The sequence below is a fragment of the Cyrtonyx montezumae genome, unplaced genomic scaffold (genome assembly GCF_038088225.1).
Source record: "Cyrtonyx montezumae isolate F1298 unplaced genomic scaffold, pur_monq_1.0 scaffold_0, whole genome shotgun sequence".
Lineage (NCBI taxonomy): Eukaryota > Metazoa > Chordata > Aves > Galliformes > Odontophoridae > Cyrtonyx > Cyrtonyx montezumae.
The window spans coordinates 15,902,155-15,915,478 of NW_027071824.1; the positions used below are offsets into that span (position 1 = coordinate 15,902,155).

General features: G+C 34.3%; 2 protein-coding genes across 2 annotated transcripts in view; both read left to right on the forward strand.

The window, feature by feature from the left end:
* The window catches only part of KCNK5 (potassium two pore domain channel subfamily K member 5), a 369,979-nt gene that overhangs the window by 316,145 nt on the left and 40,510 nt on the right, over nt 1–13,324 (forward strand). The gene's annotated exons all lie outside the window — the stretch shown is intronic.
* The window catches only part of BTBD9 (BTB domain containing 9), a 105,094-nt gene that overhangs the window by 14,582 nt on the left and 77,188 nt on the right, over nt 1–13,324 (forward strand). The window lies entirely within an intron of this gene.

Sequence of the window (13,324 nt, forward strand, 5' to 3'; positions counted from 1 at the left end):
CAAAGGGAAGGACTTTTTATTATTATTTTTTTCCCCCAGAGTGGTTTCTTACTCTGGTCACTGCTTTACAGGATGAAATTGTAGAAAACAGTTGTCTGTGGGGAAAAAGTATGGTGGGTTACCTGTATGCCGTTTCTTAAGTAACACTTCCATTTGTGTCATCCATACTGAGTGTAATTGGCTTGAAGTTTATTTTTCCTGCTGCAGACAAATGCATTTACACCTTTTCCCTGCAATAAGTTCTGTGATTCTGATGTTACTGTTTTATCTTTCTAAAATAATCACTACTGCCTGCATGTCTAATAAAGTCTTTGCTTAAAGGTATCTCTGTTAAATAATCTTGCTTCACGGACTTTATAGGTACTTAGTTTTTTGTTTGGTTTACTTCTTTTTGTTTTGTTTGTTTTTGTTCATTTTGTTTATGTTTTTGTTGTTGCTTCTTTTGTTTTGTTTTGGTACAAAATGGACAGATTGTTACTAAGCCTTTTTTTTTTTTAATTCCCTCACGTTAGCAAGGAGAGTTGAAGAGATCTAGAGCATTAGAGTGGGACTTCTCTTAATCTTCTTTCAAAGGGAGTGCAATTCTGTGGCCTTATCCAAAGACTTGTCCTAAATTGATTTTCTATTTCAACATCAATTTGTCTGCTTGTCATAAAGCAAAGTGCTTTGTAGTAACACTGTATCGGATGACTGAGGAGTAATGGAGAGTTGGAGAGGTTATTGACTGTCATTTTATTTTACACACCATTTTCAAAACAAGAGGTCAGAACGTTCCAGATTCTATCCACATTGTGTAAGGTCAGCCTATTTGTTTAATACTGTAGGGCAATTGTTGAAATGTAGATTATAAAGAGATAATTAGATGTGAACTCAAGAAGGCAACTAACCTTGCCTAATGTTTATCTTTTGTGTTGATTAAAACTTTCCAGTTTTTTCTTGAATAGCACTTTTAGTCACTACCCATTTTCAAATCTATATTCAATGCCTAACTTTCTGACAGTTGTTGACAAAATGCACATAACTTATATACAGTGAATTAAGACCAACCCAATGCTCATGCTTAGTTATTTATTGCATCATTTATTACAACCTTCACCATGACTTTGATTTTTTAATATATGAAACATTGTGAATTATCCACTGTAGATTTAGTTAAGGATGTTACTGTATAGCCCTCATGGGAAGAACTTGTGGGATGCTGGGACGTCAGCAAATGGATGTTAAAAATTACAAAGGTCTTCAAACAGGCAGTACTCTTTTGTATTTTATCCTTTTCACTTTTTCATCCTTTCATTTTTGTTTTGCAGTTTCATCTTTCTGCTTTATCCTAGTTCACAAGTCTTGAAAACCTATTTAAAGCTGTTAGAAAAAATGGAAAATTTTGAGAGGCCTCAAATCAAATGTAACCACAAGATGTCACTGTAACAGAAGTCTGAGATGCTGAGACTTAACTGTGCTTTTATTAAGCAATAATGATATCGGGTGCTTCTTTTGTTCTGTGTCTCAAGAGTTTTCAATACTAGTGATTACACCATTTATAATCCTCTACCTGAGTGCAGACAAATTAAATTATAGACCATGCTTCTCCTGAGCTTTTGGAGGGAGAAAAAACAGACAAAATGTAAAAAAGATTCAGTAGTAACACAGGTCTAATCTAAGCAATGTTGGTAATTGTGCCCAGTTTATTTTGCAGGTAGTGACACACAAAGAAATGTTGTTTTAAAATATAGGTTAGACAAATTCTTTTTTCTTTATTTCTCCTTTGTCAGACGGCTTCAGATATGTGAGCTTATTAATAGTGGTGGCACAGCTGCTTTATTGTTCTTTCCAATTGTACAAGGCATTGGAGTTAGTAACTGGTTAAGGAGCAGACTTTCCCTTCCAGCTGTACCAATAGATGTCTGAAAATCATATCTGTAGTAGGTACCGAGTATTTCTATGCTTAGTAGAAATACAATAACTTGCCAAATGCCATTTGGAATATGGTTCAATTTTAGGACATGTTGAAACAAGAGAGGAGTTAACTCTTGAGGAAAAAGCAATTGAAACACTTTACCTGGCACTTAAAATAGGCTGAGAAGAAAAGTGTCTGCAACTCTAATTCAGCACTAGTGTTTTTTGAAGCAAGCAATTTCATTTCCACTCCCATGTCTGTTTATAGTGGTGGTGTTTAGTAAAAGCACATAGACATCAATAAGGGCCTTCTGAACATTGTTTTATCTTAAATTCATCTCCACTACATCATTGATGTAACTGAAAAACATAGACAGAATTGTTGGCATGAGCTCTGGTAAGGCCTTCAGAAGCTACAAAAAAAAACATCAGAGGGGAAGACTGTCATTAATTGCCTTATAAAAATGACTTCTTGTAAATGTATTGATTCATATTGTGCAAACTGAGACACCCTTCCCTTAGTTAATGTACACAAGAAATGGTTATATAGGCAACGTATTGATTTGATTTAGCTTGTGTAGCATGCTTTGGGAGGCGTCTTACTGCTGTGAAAATATTTTATTTCTAGCTGTGCAGCTATGCTGACATTTCAAATTTTAGAAAAAATGTCTTTCTGGGAAAGATAAATTTTCTTCTTTTATCTCTGGATAACTAAAAGCTTAAAATCTTCAGCTGATTCAATATCAAAGCTGTATGCAATACAATGACAATGTAATGTCCAGAGATCATTTTAAAAATACCTTGGCTTTTTTTATAGGAACGTGCTATTAAATGAAGACTATTTTGAAATCTTATTCCAAATCTTGAAGTCTTCACTGATGTTATTTGGAGAAACTAATTTTCACTTAATTTTCACTTCAGGCATGCAGTTTTGTTGTGGTTGGGTTTTTGTCTGTGTGTTTTGTTGGCTGTTTATTTATTTATTTGCTTATTTTTGAGGATGGGGTGAAGAGGCTGGTCACTCTTTCTAGGACAAGGTGATCACATTAAGGAATCCTTCTTGGTGTGTTTCCTGATCCTTGCCTTTTAAACTTTAGAAATGTTTTTCTGAAGTCTCTATTTCAGTAGCTAGGCACTGCTTGCTTATCTTCCTATCTGTCTGTGTTTTTTCTTTTTTTTTTTCCAGCATTTTTCTTTTCAGTATCTGTTCAGTCTGATATTTTTTTTCTTTTCCTTAGATAAGGAGATAGTCTCAGATTTTTAAAATGGTGTAAATTCTCTGTGGAAGATCAAGAAGGTTATTGCCTGTCTGTGACAGAATGTTTATTGATTTAAAAGATCCCTTTTTTCATCTTAGTTCACATGTACTTTTGATCCTAAGCATGCACTTCTGAGTCTGGCTGCAAATATGTTCTTTTTATTCATAGTAATATAGAAGCTTATTTCTCTGCAGGCATAATCAATAACATTTTTCATCAAGAACTTTATCAAGATAGCTTTTTTCTTAATTCTTTCCTTTGTCTCTGCTGTAATAATTTCACTTATCCTAACTGAAAGAGCCCAACTCTACTTTGATGAAAAAGCAGAGTGTGAATTTAAGCTGTTGATGACAACCTGCCAGACAGCTCATCTTCTGAAAAATGTTTTCGTGAGCAAGTGTGTTTAGTGGAGTTAATATACATCGTATAGAAATATGTGGAAAAAAAAGCCTTCCCATCCAGTTTGTTGGCTGTAAATTGAAAATATATGTATATACACTGCTAATATAGCACTTGTCTTGTTCTTTGTTTTATTATTTAGAAGAAACAATCAACTTTAAGTGATCTAGATTACACATTTTTCATGTTTGACATGTACTTCTGTAATACGATTAAAATAAGTTTGTATTGTATGGATATAATGCATGTATCGTATTTGTAATGATACATAAAGATACAGCTAAATGCTGAATTATAAAATTGTGCATAATAGTTTAACAGCAAATTTGGCTTTAAAGTTATTATTGCATAAGAAAAATCTGTATTTAGAAAATATCTTCAATACCCTATCACATCCCAGAAGCTAGAATAAACTGCAAAAACATGCATGCTTACGAAGACAGACTTCTACAAGAGGAGATTTTCTTTTGCCAAGTTTGTAAGAATTCTCATTTATTTTGGTTTGTTTATCAATCATAACCATCTGTGGAATTTGTTTGATGTCATTGTATAAAGCATTTATCTTTCTTTCCATTTCTAAGTAGATAGCAGGCGTGGTTTGACGATGTGTCTAAAACATTGTACCACACTTAAAATCACACATTATTAGTATTTAAACTGTATATGAATATCCTAATAATATGCTTACATTCCTGTTTCAGTTTCTAAGTTTATAAAGTCATCTGTCAAACATGACTAGGCCAAGCACAGTTTTGGAATAATTTGGATGACATTAAGTACGTTATAGTAAAGCAAACATGTCTGTAGTTTTACTTGCTTCTCTGTTCAGAAACCTCTAGTTATGTTCTGTATAGCACTTTTTCAAAGTATAAGCCAGTGTATAAGTGATAAAGCTGTAAAGTACATTGCTTTATTCAGTGTCACTTCACACTTTTAAAAAAATGCTTGTAGAACCTATGACAGGCTGAAGCTTCCTAAGTTTGGGCTATACTTTCTCGTCCCAGTATCAGCTGGGAAGAACAGGATGAGAAAATAGGACACAAACGTTGTAAATTAAAACATCAAGCTGAAAAGACCAAAAAACAAAACTGAACAAATTAATATTCATAATCTAGTTGTATAAAGTTGCATAAGCATCTGCAACAGACAGAAATGAGTAAAGGAAATGAGCTAGAGGAGAGAGAGAGGGCGGCCACAGAACACACATCATGGTTTTAAAAGAAAATCTCAAAGTGAACTGAAGAGTATTTTAAAAGATGCTGTTTTCTTCTCCAGGGATAATAGGAACAAACACAGGTGATTTATCATTTCTAAGCTAATCCTATGATTCTGTGATTCCATGCCTTTTTGTCCACACAGCTGGGAGTTACTTGCCATCAGCACAGCATTTCACTACTCCAAAAAGCAAAGAAAAAACTTGCAGCTGCACTATTGAGAACATTCCTATGCTGCTTAGAAGCAAGATAATAGCTTTTGTGGGTTGTCTTTTCCTCATATTGACAATATTTTTCAAATTAAAGTAACCTAAAACTTATTTTACTTCCATAATTCATTGAATAGGGGATATAATAGGGGATATAATCTAGATACATAACACCTACTCCTAGAGGAAAGAAAGATAGGGAGGGTTTTCCTTAGTTAATGAGTGCAATTGCAGTCTTCTAAAATGGGTGATACGTTCTGAGGTTAAAATCAGTATTTTCTTTCTTGTTCTTTTATATATTGTTGAGGAGTAAATTTGATTGTTTTGCTGGTTTGTTCTGAAGTGGCTACGAATTGAAAAAATCTTGAAAAGCTCTTATGAATAAATAACATGAGACTTCTTCAACTTCGAGAGAGTTAACACTTCAAACATACAGGACTTGTTGAGGGAAGTATGTAATGTCACACCACATTTAAAGTTATAAGTTTATTTTCACATTAGCTCTTCAGACACCCTCTTTTTATGGCATCAAAACTTGGATAATGGGAAGAGATTAAAATAATTTTTATTTAAAAAAATATTCAAGTAACTATAATATAATACTGTTTCTGTAACAAGCTTTTTAGAGCCTGGAAATTAAAAGTTTAAATCTTACTTGCTTGGACGTTTTAAAAAAATGAGTAAATTATGAGCATCTAGTGTTAAAGAATGCAATTTATCTTAATTGTGCCTTACAGTGTTTACGTCCAGCAGTTACATTCTTTAGTGAATATTAATAAACTTGCTTTATATATAATTCCCTTTTTATGAACTACAAACTAAAGGACTAAAAAGATAAAAATATATATTTTTTAATTTTGTAGTTATTACTTTAATAAAAGAATAATTTGGAGGGCAATATACTGTGTAGAGTAGAATGGTTTAGGTTGGAAAGGACAAAGCTCGTCTCCAGCACCCCTGCCATGGGCAGGACTACCTTTGAATAGACTGAGCTGCCCAAAGCCCCATCCAACCTGGCTTTGAATGCCTCCAGCAGTGGGGCACTCACAGCTTCTCTGAGCAACCTCCTCTGGTGCATCGCCATTGTCATAGTGAATAAGTTCTTTTTTATTTTTAATCTAAATATACATTATTTTTTTCTTTTGTTTTGCTTATGATTTTAATGTTTTGCTTAAGGTTTATTATTCTTTATGAAAGGTTCCAAAGTATGCTTAATTCTGATTTAATATGTAGGAAAACTAAAGGTAGGTGGAACACTGCGTATATGTATGCATAGACATTCTTCCCATTCAGGTTGTATTTCATCCCTCTGCCTCTTTTTTTTTCTTTTTTTTTCTTGAAGGATTTATTGTATATTTAGATGAAAACTGATTTTAAAACTTCAGTAGATCAAAACAGAATGAAGGGTAGAAGACATTATCACTGATTATTCCAGTTTTTACTAAATTATAAAGCACATATAACAGCTGTAAAGAGAGATTGCTTCCTAGGTCATATATTATCTTGTCGTAGTAGATAAGTGTGTAAATGAAAAGGAAACAAAGTGTTTCAATATGGGAAATCTGTATTATTTCTTTTGAGTGAAAATGAATGAAATTGAAATAATTCACTCTTGAGTAAAACTAGAAACTATAAATGTATTTTATCCTCTTGCAGCAAATTGACATTCTGCATTCTAGTAATAAGACAACGTGCCTCGTAACAACAGTAGTCAAACACATTCATGTGTACTGAATTATGGTTGAGAAAGAGAGGTTCACCATAATTTCATGTAATTTACACAGAAGAGCATGTAATTCATCATTTTAATAGAAGCTGCTGTTCATTGTTAGAAAACTAGTATTTTCAGACATCAACCCTTTTTATTCTTTGCACTATTGAAAGTTTGTACTTACCTCCGAGTCGCTATGTGTCATCTGATTTGCGGGGAGATACTGTAGGCTCTACATAGCCTTCCAACTTTTAGTAGTTCCCTTAGGCACACATTGGCACTGGCACATGTACTCCCTAACTGGTCTTTACCATGAGTGTCTGGAATTGAATAAGATTTGGAGTCAGTATATCTAGAATACTTCATTTCCATAAATAATTTGCAGTCTATTGGAATTTTGTAGAGAATGAGACCTCCTTAAAGGTACTCATATGCAAGCTCAGTTTGTGGAGTTTGTAGTAATGATTATACAAGCAAGCTTTCTGGAAAAGTGTTTACAGACACCAGAAATCTTCACTTCCTATCATTATGATGACAGAGGTAATCAAAGCAAACTGTCCAGATCATAGAAAAGACAATATCTGTCAGTCTTGATGATGGTCATAGCAAAATAGCTAGAAAATTGTCTTCTAGACTTTGTACTCATAAGTATTTCTCAATCCAAGTTTTTATGGCTTGGTTTACAGATTAATAGTATGCCAAGATACTTGCTAGTAGATCATTCTTCTTTGACAAAAACTGATTTTTTTTTGTTTGTGTTATTGATAACTGATTTGCTATTACAAATAGCAATTATAAGTTGCTAAAATTTCAGTTAAAAATTTACAAGAGTGTTTTTAAGCCAACTTTCCATGTGTATTGGCTTGTTATTTTCTCAGCAATATAAGTGCTAGACTGTTGAGGGTAGGTAGCTTCAGTTTACATGTGACAAGATGCTCTGCTGAAAGGTAAGCTGCTAGATATATACTTCTCTGGTATATAAGAATTGTTTGGAGGTCACTACTCTCATATATCAAAGCACAGATTCATGCAATTTTTCACAGATGCAGCGTGACAGGGATAGAGGTTGGGTGACTTTGTAGCAACATAATTTTAGGTACCAACCTAAGGTAAAATGTTGTTGCAGGAACCTAACTTTGCTACATTGCACGTATAGTTAATTAAGAACAGAGGAACTACCCCCAGACCTGATAGAGGACAAGAGCCTAAATAGTGTTTTGATGGGCTTTTAGAAGATCCTTTTTATATTTATTGACAGTGCCGGGGAACCTCAGATGACTCTTTCTACAGAGTAACTTTCCCAGTTACTGTTAAATGATGTGAATAATTCCTCTTTCATTTGGGGAGTGTTTGCCATTATGAGTGTTTATGTTATGAACTAGAGATGTGTGATGGAAGAGAATAATACTGCTTCTTCAGGGGAATGTTAGTATGGGGACAGGGTGCAGGTAAGCCCTATGCTTAGGAAATGACTATTGCTATTGATTGATATTGAAGGAAAAAATAATTTTGGAGGATAATCTTCAGAACAAATTTTTTTAGTGGTCTAAAGTAAGGAACTGCTCAGGGACGTGAGATAATGGTGGGTTGTTAGAGTTAGGGTAGTATGGTTTGGCTGTGGTTTGACTTGTTGATCTTGAAGGTCTTTTCCAACCTGAGCAGTTCTATGAATCTGTGATTCAAGGGGCAAAGACAGTTGTCTCCTTATTTCACTGGTGTTTGTTTCTGTATTGTGATTTATTTTATTACATATTTGTTACTTCACATAGAGTTGGCTCAGTGAAATGAACTTTTCGAATTTATATGATTTAATCTGTTTTTTTTATTTTGATTAACAGTATTAGTTTGTGTCTAAAATAAATTCATAAAGGCATTCAGCAAATAGAGAGTTGACAATGTTTTATTCTGTATTACAGACCTGTTTAGTGTGTGTTTCTTCAAAAAATTTTTGTTAAAGAATCTTCCAAATCATCTGATAAGAAATATTGCTTCAAGTAATGCACAAAATGCAAACTGTGTCTGCCTATCCTATGTTTACCTGTATCCTCTATTAGCTTTGGAACTATTGGTTCTAAAATGTGGCAAATCAGTTTAAAATGCTACTGAATAATGCATTGTTTTGTGTACTTCAGGATAATTGTATTTAAATGTGGTGTTTGGTGGTTGTTTTCTTTTATGGTTTTCATTTTTATTTTATTTTTTTGATGGGAGATAGAAGAACTGAGAGGCAGTACAGTTTGTGTCCAGCCTCTTGAGCTTTTTGAGGACTTCACTGGTGTATTGCTTATAAGCGTTTAAAAATTAGCCATCTGACTCTAAAGTATCTCTTCTCCAAATTTTTATTTCATTTGAACTTGCACTTCTTTTTTCATTTTGTACTGTGGATGATAAGTATGTGAGCTGTTCAGAAATGAGCCACCAAATTTGTTTGCTACACTTACAAAAAAAATTGTAGGGGCGAAGGACTCATGTAGGTATTGAAAAACATCTGTTACCTCATTTTATTTTGAAGTAAGTCCTGAAGTATATTGTTTAAAATTGTCATTTTGGCTAAACTCATAATCTCATCTTTATGTAGCTTCATATCTTACATTGTATGCAACTACTGTGATGAAATTGATAAAGTTAAATGCATTAGTTCTCTTCTGTGTTACATAAAAAGGAAATGTTGCAGTCTGGAAATTGTATGGCCATTACATCAATTTCTAAAGTGCAGGTGGGAGGAATTACTATTGATCTAATTGATTTAATAGTTCACATTCAAAATCTATGGAATAGAAGTAATATTTTGCAGCTGAATAACTGCAGAGCGTAATCCTTCAGACTGAATTCTGAAAGCAGCTATAAAACTAGAAAACCACATTATTTCATTTTGCAGGTATTTTTTGGGCCTTGAATATATTTTTAGAATATGTTTGTTCATTTTAACTTTGAGTGAATATGTATATTATTGAAATCATTCAGATGAGAATTTGTTCTGGGTATTAAAATTAGGAACCATGTAAGTGGTTGCCACGGAAATTACTTGAAGTACTTTCAGTACTTAAGATAAAACAGAGGTCACTGGAGGAGCCACGAACAATGGAGAGTGCTGTTTTAGAATGCACATCATATCAGGCTGATAGATGGCACTGAACTTTTTGGTTATCTGTGCTGTCTCTTTCTTATTTCTGCTGATTTCTTTTTAAGGAGAAAAAGGTTGTGTTTTGTTTTGTGTTTTATTTCTGGAGTTCTCTGGCTGTCTGTTGTTTTTTTTTCTCACACTTTACCACTTTTCCTTGCAGCTCCTGGTTTTCAGACTAGCAGAAATTATTGAACAGTAATATAAACATAATATAATAAATATATATAATATAAATATGAATTAAAGATTATTCATTTTGGATTGGAAAACTAAATGTTAAGACACAACTGGTTTGTTGCTCTAGTTACTGATACACACTTCTTTATGTTCCTTCAGAAGGCCTTTTACTGGTTTTAACGGTGGTTCCCTCTGGTCATCTGCTGCCCTCTGCTCAAGGTTGCTCAGAGTAGGGATTTTCAAAGTTGAGCTACTGATTTTCCCTTTCCTTTTCACTTCATAAGCATGGATTGAGAGCCTCTTCTCCCATGCTAAGCTTGAGGGAAGTTCTGACAGCCTCCTTTTAGAGAAAGGCAGCATCTGACAAGTAAAACATGAGCAGGAACTCCAAGGGTCGAGCCCAAGGCTTCCTTTCGTCTTTCTGCCCAGTGATAAAGTTTGTTGCAGTCCCAAAACCTTTTGCTAGCTTCCCTGTATCTTCCTACTAGCAAATGAAATGGCAGGTGTGTATGTCAGGTAGTCAAGATTATTTATAATGTGTTTTTGTGCATCTGTGGATAGTATAATTGGATTAACGCAAATGTGGGATAATGCAGTTCTTTCAGTGTCACTGATACTCCATAAGTTTCTATCAGAAAATCAGCCTAATAATTGCTGTATTTAAGGGGAAACAAACGCTACATGGTTTTCTATCTTGATCTCAATTTTATGGCTCTTACTTTAAGTAACAAAGCAGCTATTTCATCCTGGATAAAGGCAGCTGGCTTTCTCTAGACTGTCTTCAAAAATACAGTATTAGCCTGATCAGAGGGATTAAATAAGATCTGAAGAATTTTGTAGCCTGTGAGTCTCAGAAGAGATTGGAGAGGTTTAGAATGTCTCGACAGAAGGGGGGAGTAGAAGAGGATAAGCTTTCAAAGTAAAGAAGGTATTTTAAACTGAGGGTATTAGCCAAGGTGTGAAGCAAGCTGTGTACAGAAGGCAGGCTGATTGGGGCAAGTGTTATGTGTTAAATGTAGAAATATTTGTGTGCAAGTACAAGAACAGTGCAAGACAAGGCTTAAGAGTGCTTAGGGATGTTAGAAACACCTTGAGAGAATGTATTGTTCTGCCTAGAAAGTAACTGTTGTAACAGTGTTTTGAAACCTTTCCAAGTAGTCTTCAACCATTCCTAATTGATGAACTGAATAGTCTCAAGGCCCATTCTTTAATCCTCAGATAAACTTGTCACTAATGTCACAATTTGGCAATATTTGTCCAATTAAACTCTATCAGCTTCCAGCATGGATTAACTGTCCCCATTGCCTATGGCAAGGAATAGCTTCTGGGCTGTACAGACTCTCAAGCAGTGCTTTAGAATGGAGAGCCAGTTGGCCTAGGCTGAAATCAAGCCTAGATGGTTGTAACACTTCAGCAGCATAGACAGTATGTCAGCTTCCATTTTCAGATGACCTTAAAGATGAGTAGCAATGCTAGAATAATCTCAAGACTGAATTACAGAGTAAAAGCTTTCCTTTGCTTTCATGCACAATCACTGCTGCACAGAGTGGGGGAACAGTTTGAGACTGACTTAAGATGATGCTAGGAACTCCATCAAATGCATGGCTTCAGTTTGCTTGAACAGTGTTTTAATGAGTGTGAAAGTTCTATAAGTGAGGCTCAATTTGTTAAATGATTGATTTGGAGAACTTTGGCAGTCATTTTTATGATTTGCCAAAAGCATCTGGGTATGAGGTGTACAGTAACACAGGTTAAATGTGTGAGCTGTCTAGATATTTACATCTTTTGGTTTGATAATTGAGTGAAACAGCAAAGGAAGTCACTTACCTTTTCTATAGAAAGCCTTATTTTTAGTGGTGGAATGAAAAGCTCCAATGCTTTATATTAAATAGGTGCATTGAGTATTAGCTGCTTGATTTTTAATAGGATATAAGATGCATAAGTGGGTGAAGCAGGATATGTATTCAGCAATTACAAAATTCATGATGGTTTTGTTTTGTAGCCCGTAAGGAATAAGAAGTACAGTGCCAGTTACTTGTGTATAGGAAGTTTATCGTATAACTCAAACTGAGCTTTAATATTTTAAAATCTTTTCTGTTTTGATCTTTGATAACATTTTGCTAATCCCAATTTATCTAGAATCTCTTAACTGCTTTTAGGACAACTGTGTGACTGATGGACCTGCAGAGATCTAATACCCTCTTAAAGAAATAATGAAACATGAGAGTTACTACCTCTGTACAATGAGAAACCTGATGGTAGCATATTGCAGTGATGGAGTTAAAATTCAGTTAAATAAAAGCAGAAGAGTAGCAATAGTGCAAGGGAAAGAGTGAGAAATTAAGTGCTAACTTTTTAGAACTCTGCCTTATTGCTGCCTGCATTGCTCCTTTGGGAATTTTGTATTGAGTGCAAGAAAATCAGCAAGCTCTTGAAAAACCCAAGATAAAATTACTGCTGTAATTTTCTTTTTTCTTTTTTTCTTTTTTTCTTTTTTTCTTTTTTTCTTTTTTTTTTTTTTTTTTTGCTGTATGGTGTAAAGCCTTAATTTAGGTGGGGAGGGTTTATTAGCAGGGTTTTCTTTGGCATGGTTAAGTTCAATTAATTTCAGATGACAAGCTCAAGGGTTTTCTTCCTTTCCCTGCTCACAGCCCCCAGTTTCCAATATGTGGAAAGCACAATTTGTTATCAGTTTGCTTTGGACTCTGGAGACCTCATTAAGGGCCCAGAAAGGAGTTTCTGTCTCTGCTGTTGGATGCCTTTCTGTTTTCTGTTGAACTGGAGCCATTTGCATTCTTGCTTGGAAAGGAGTATAGGGGCTGGAGGATAAAAAAAAACTTATGTGGATATTGTTTTCCTGTTGATCTAAAATAAAAAAAAATAAAATGAAAAATTAAAAAAAAAAGGAAAATAATTTAAAAACTGCTGCTCTTTGGGCTGTAGAGTTATGCTAAGATTTGCAGTGCGGAGACAGATCAGCTTTGAGATGTAAGGAGGAAATCTAACAGCTTATATGTAGAATATCCATTTATTTGACAGTAAGGAAGGATGCCAGCAAAATATTACATTTAGTCACAGTTTGAGGCATCATGCTCTCATTTCAAATTCTTATTCCAGTCAAAATGCTGTTAGAGCACTTCTTGGAAGCAAGAGACTGAGTCTTTCGGTCTGTACAGTAGTTCAATGCATAGTATTGGAACAGTAAGTGTATTAGAAGTATCATATAGACACAGTGTATTTTCACAGCAAAACCCAATATGCTTGAGAGAAATCACTTACTTTATTCATTAAATTGCTGTAAAATAATGTTTAACATGAAACGCACACTGTCACATTTT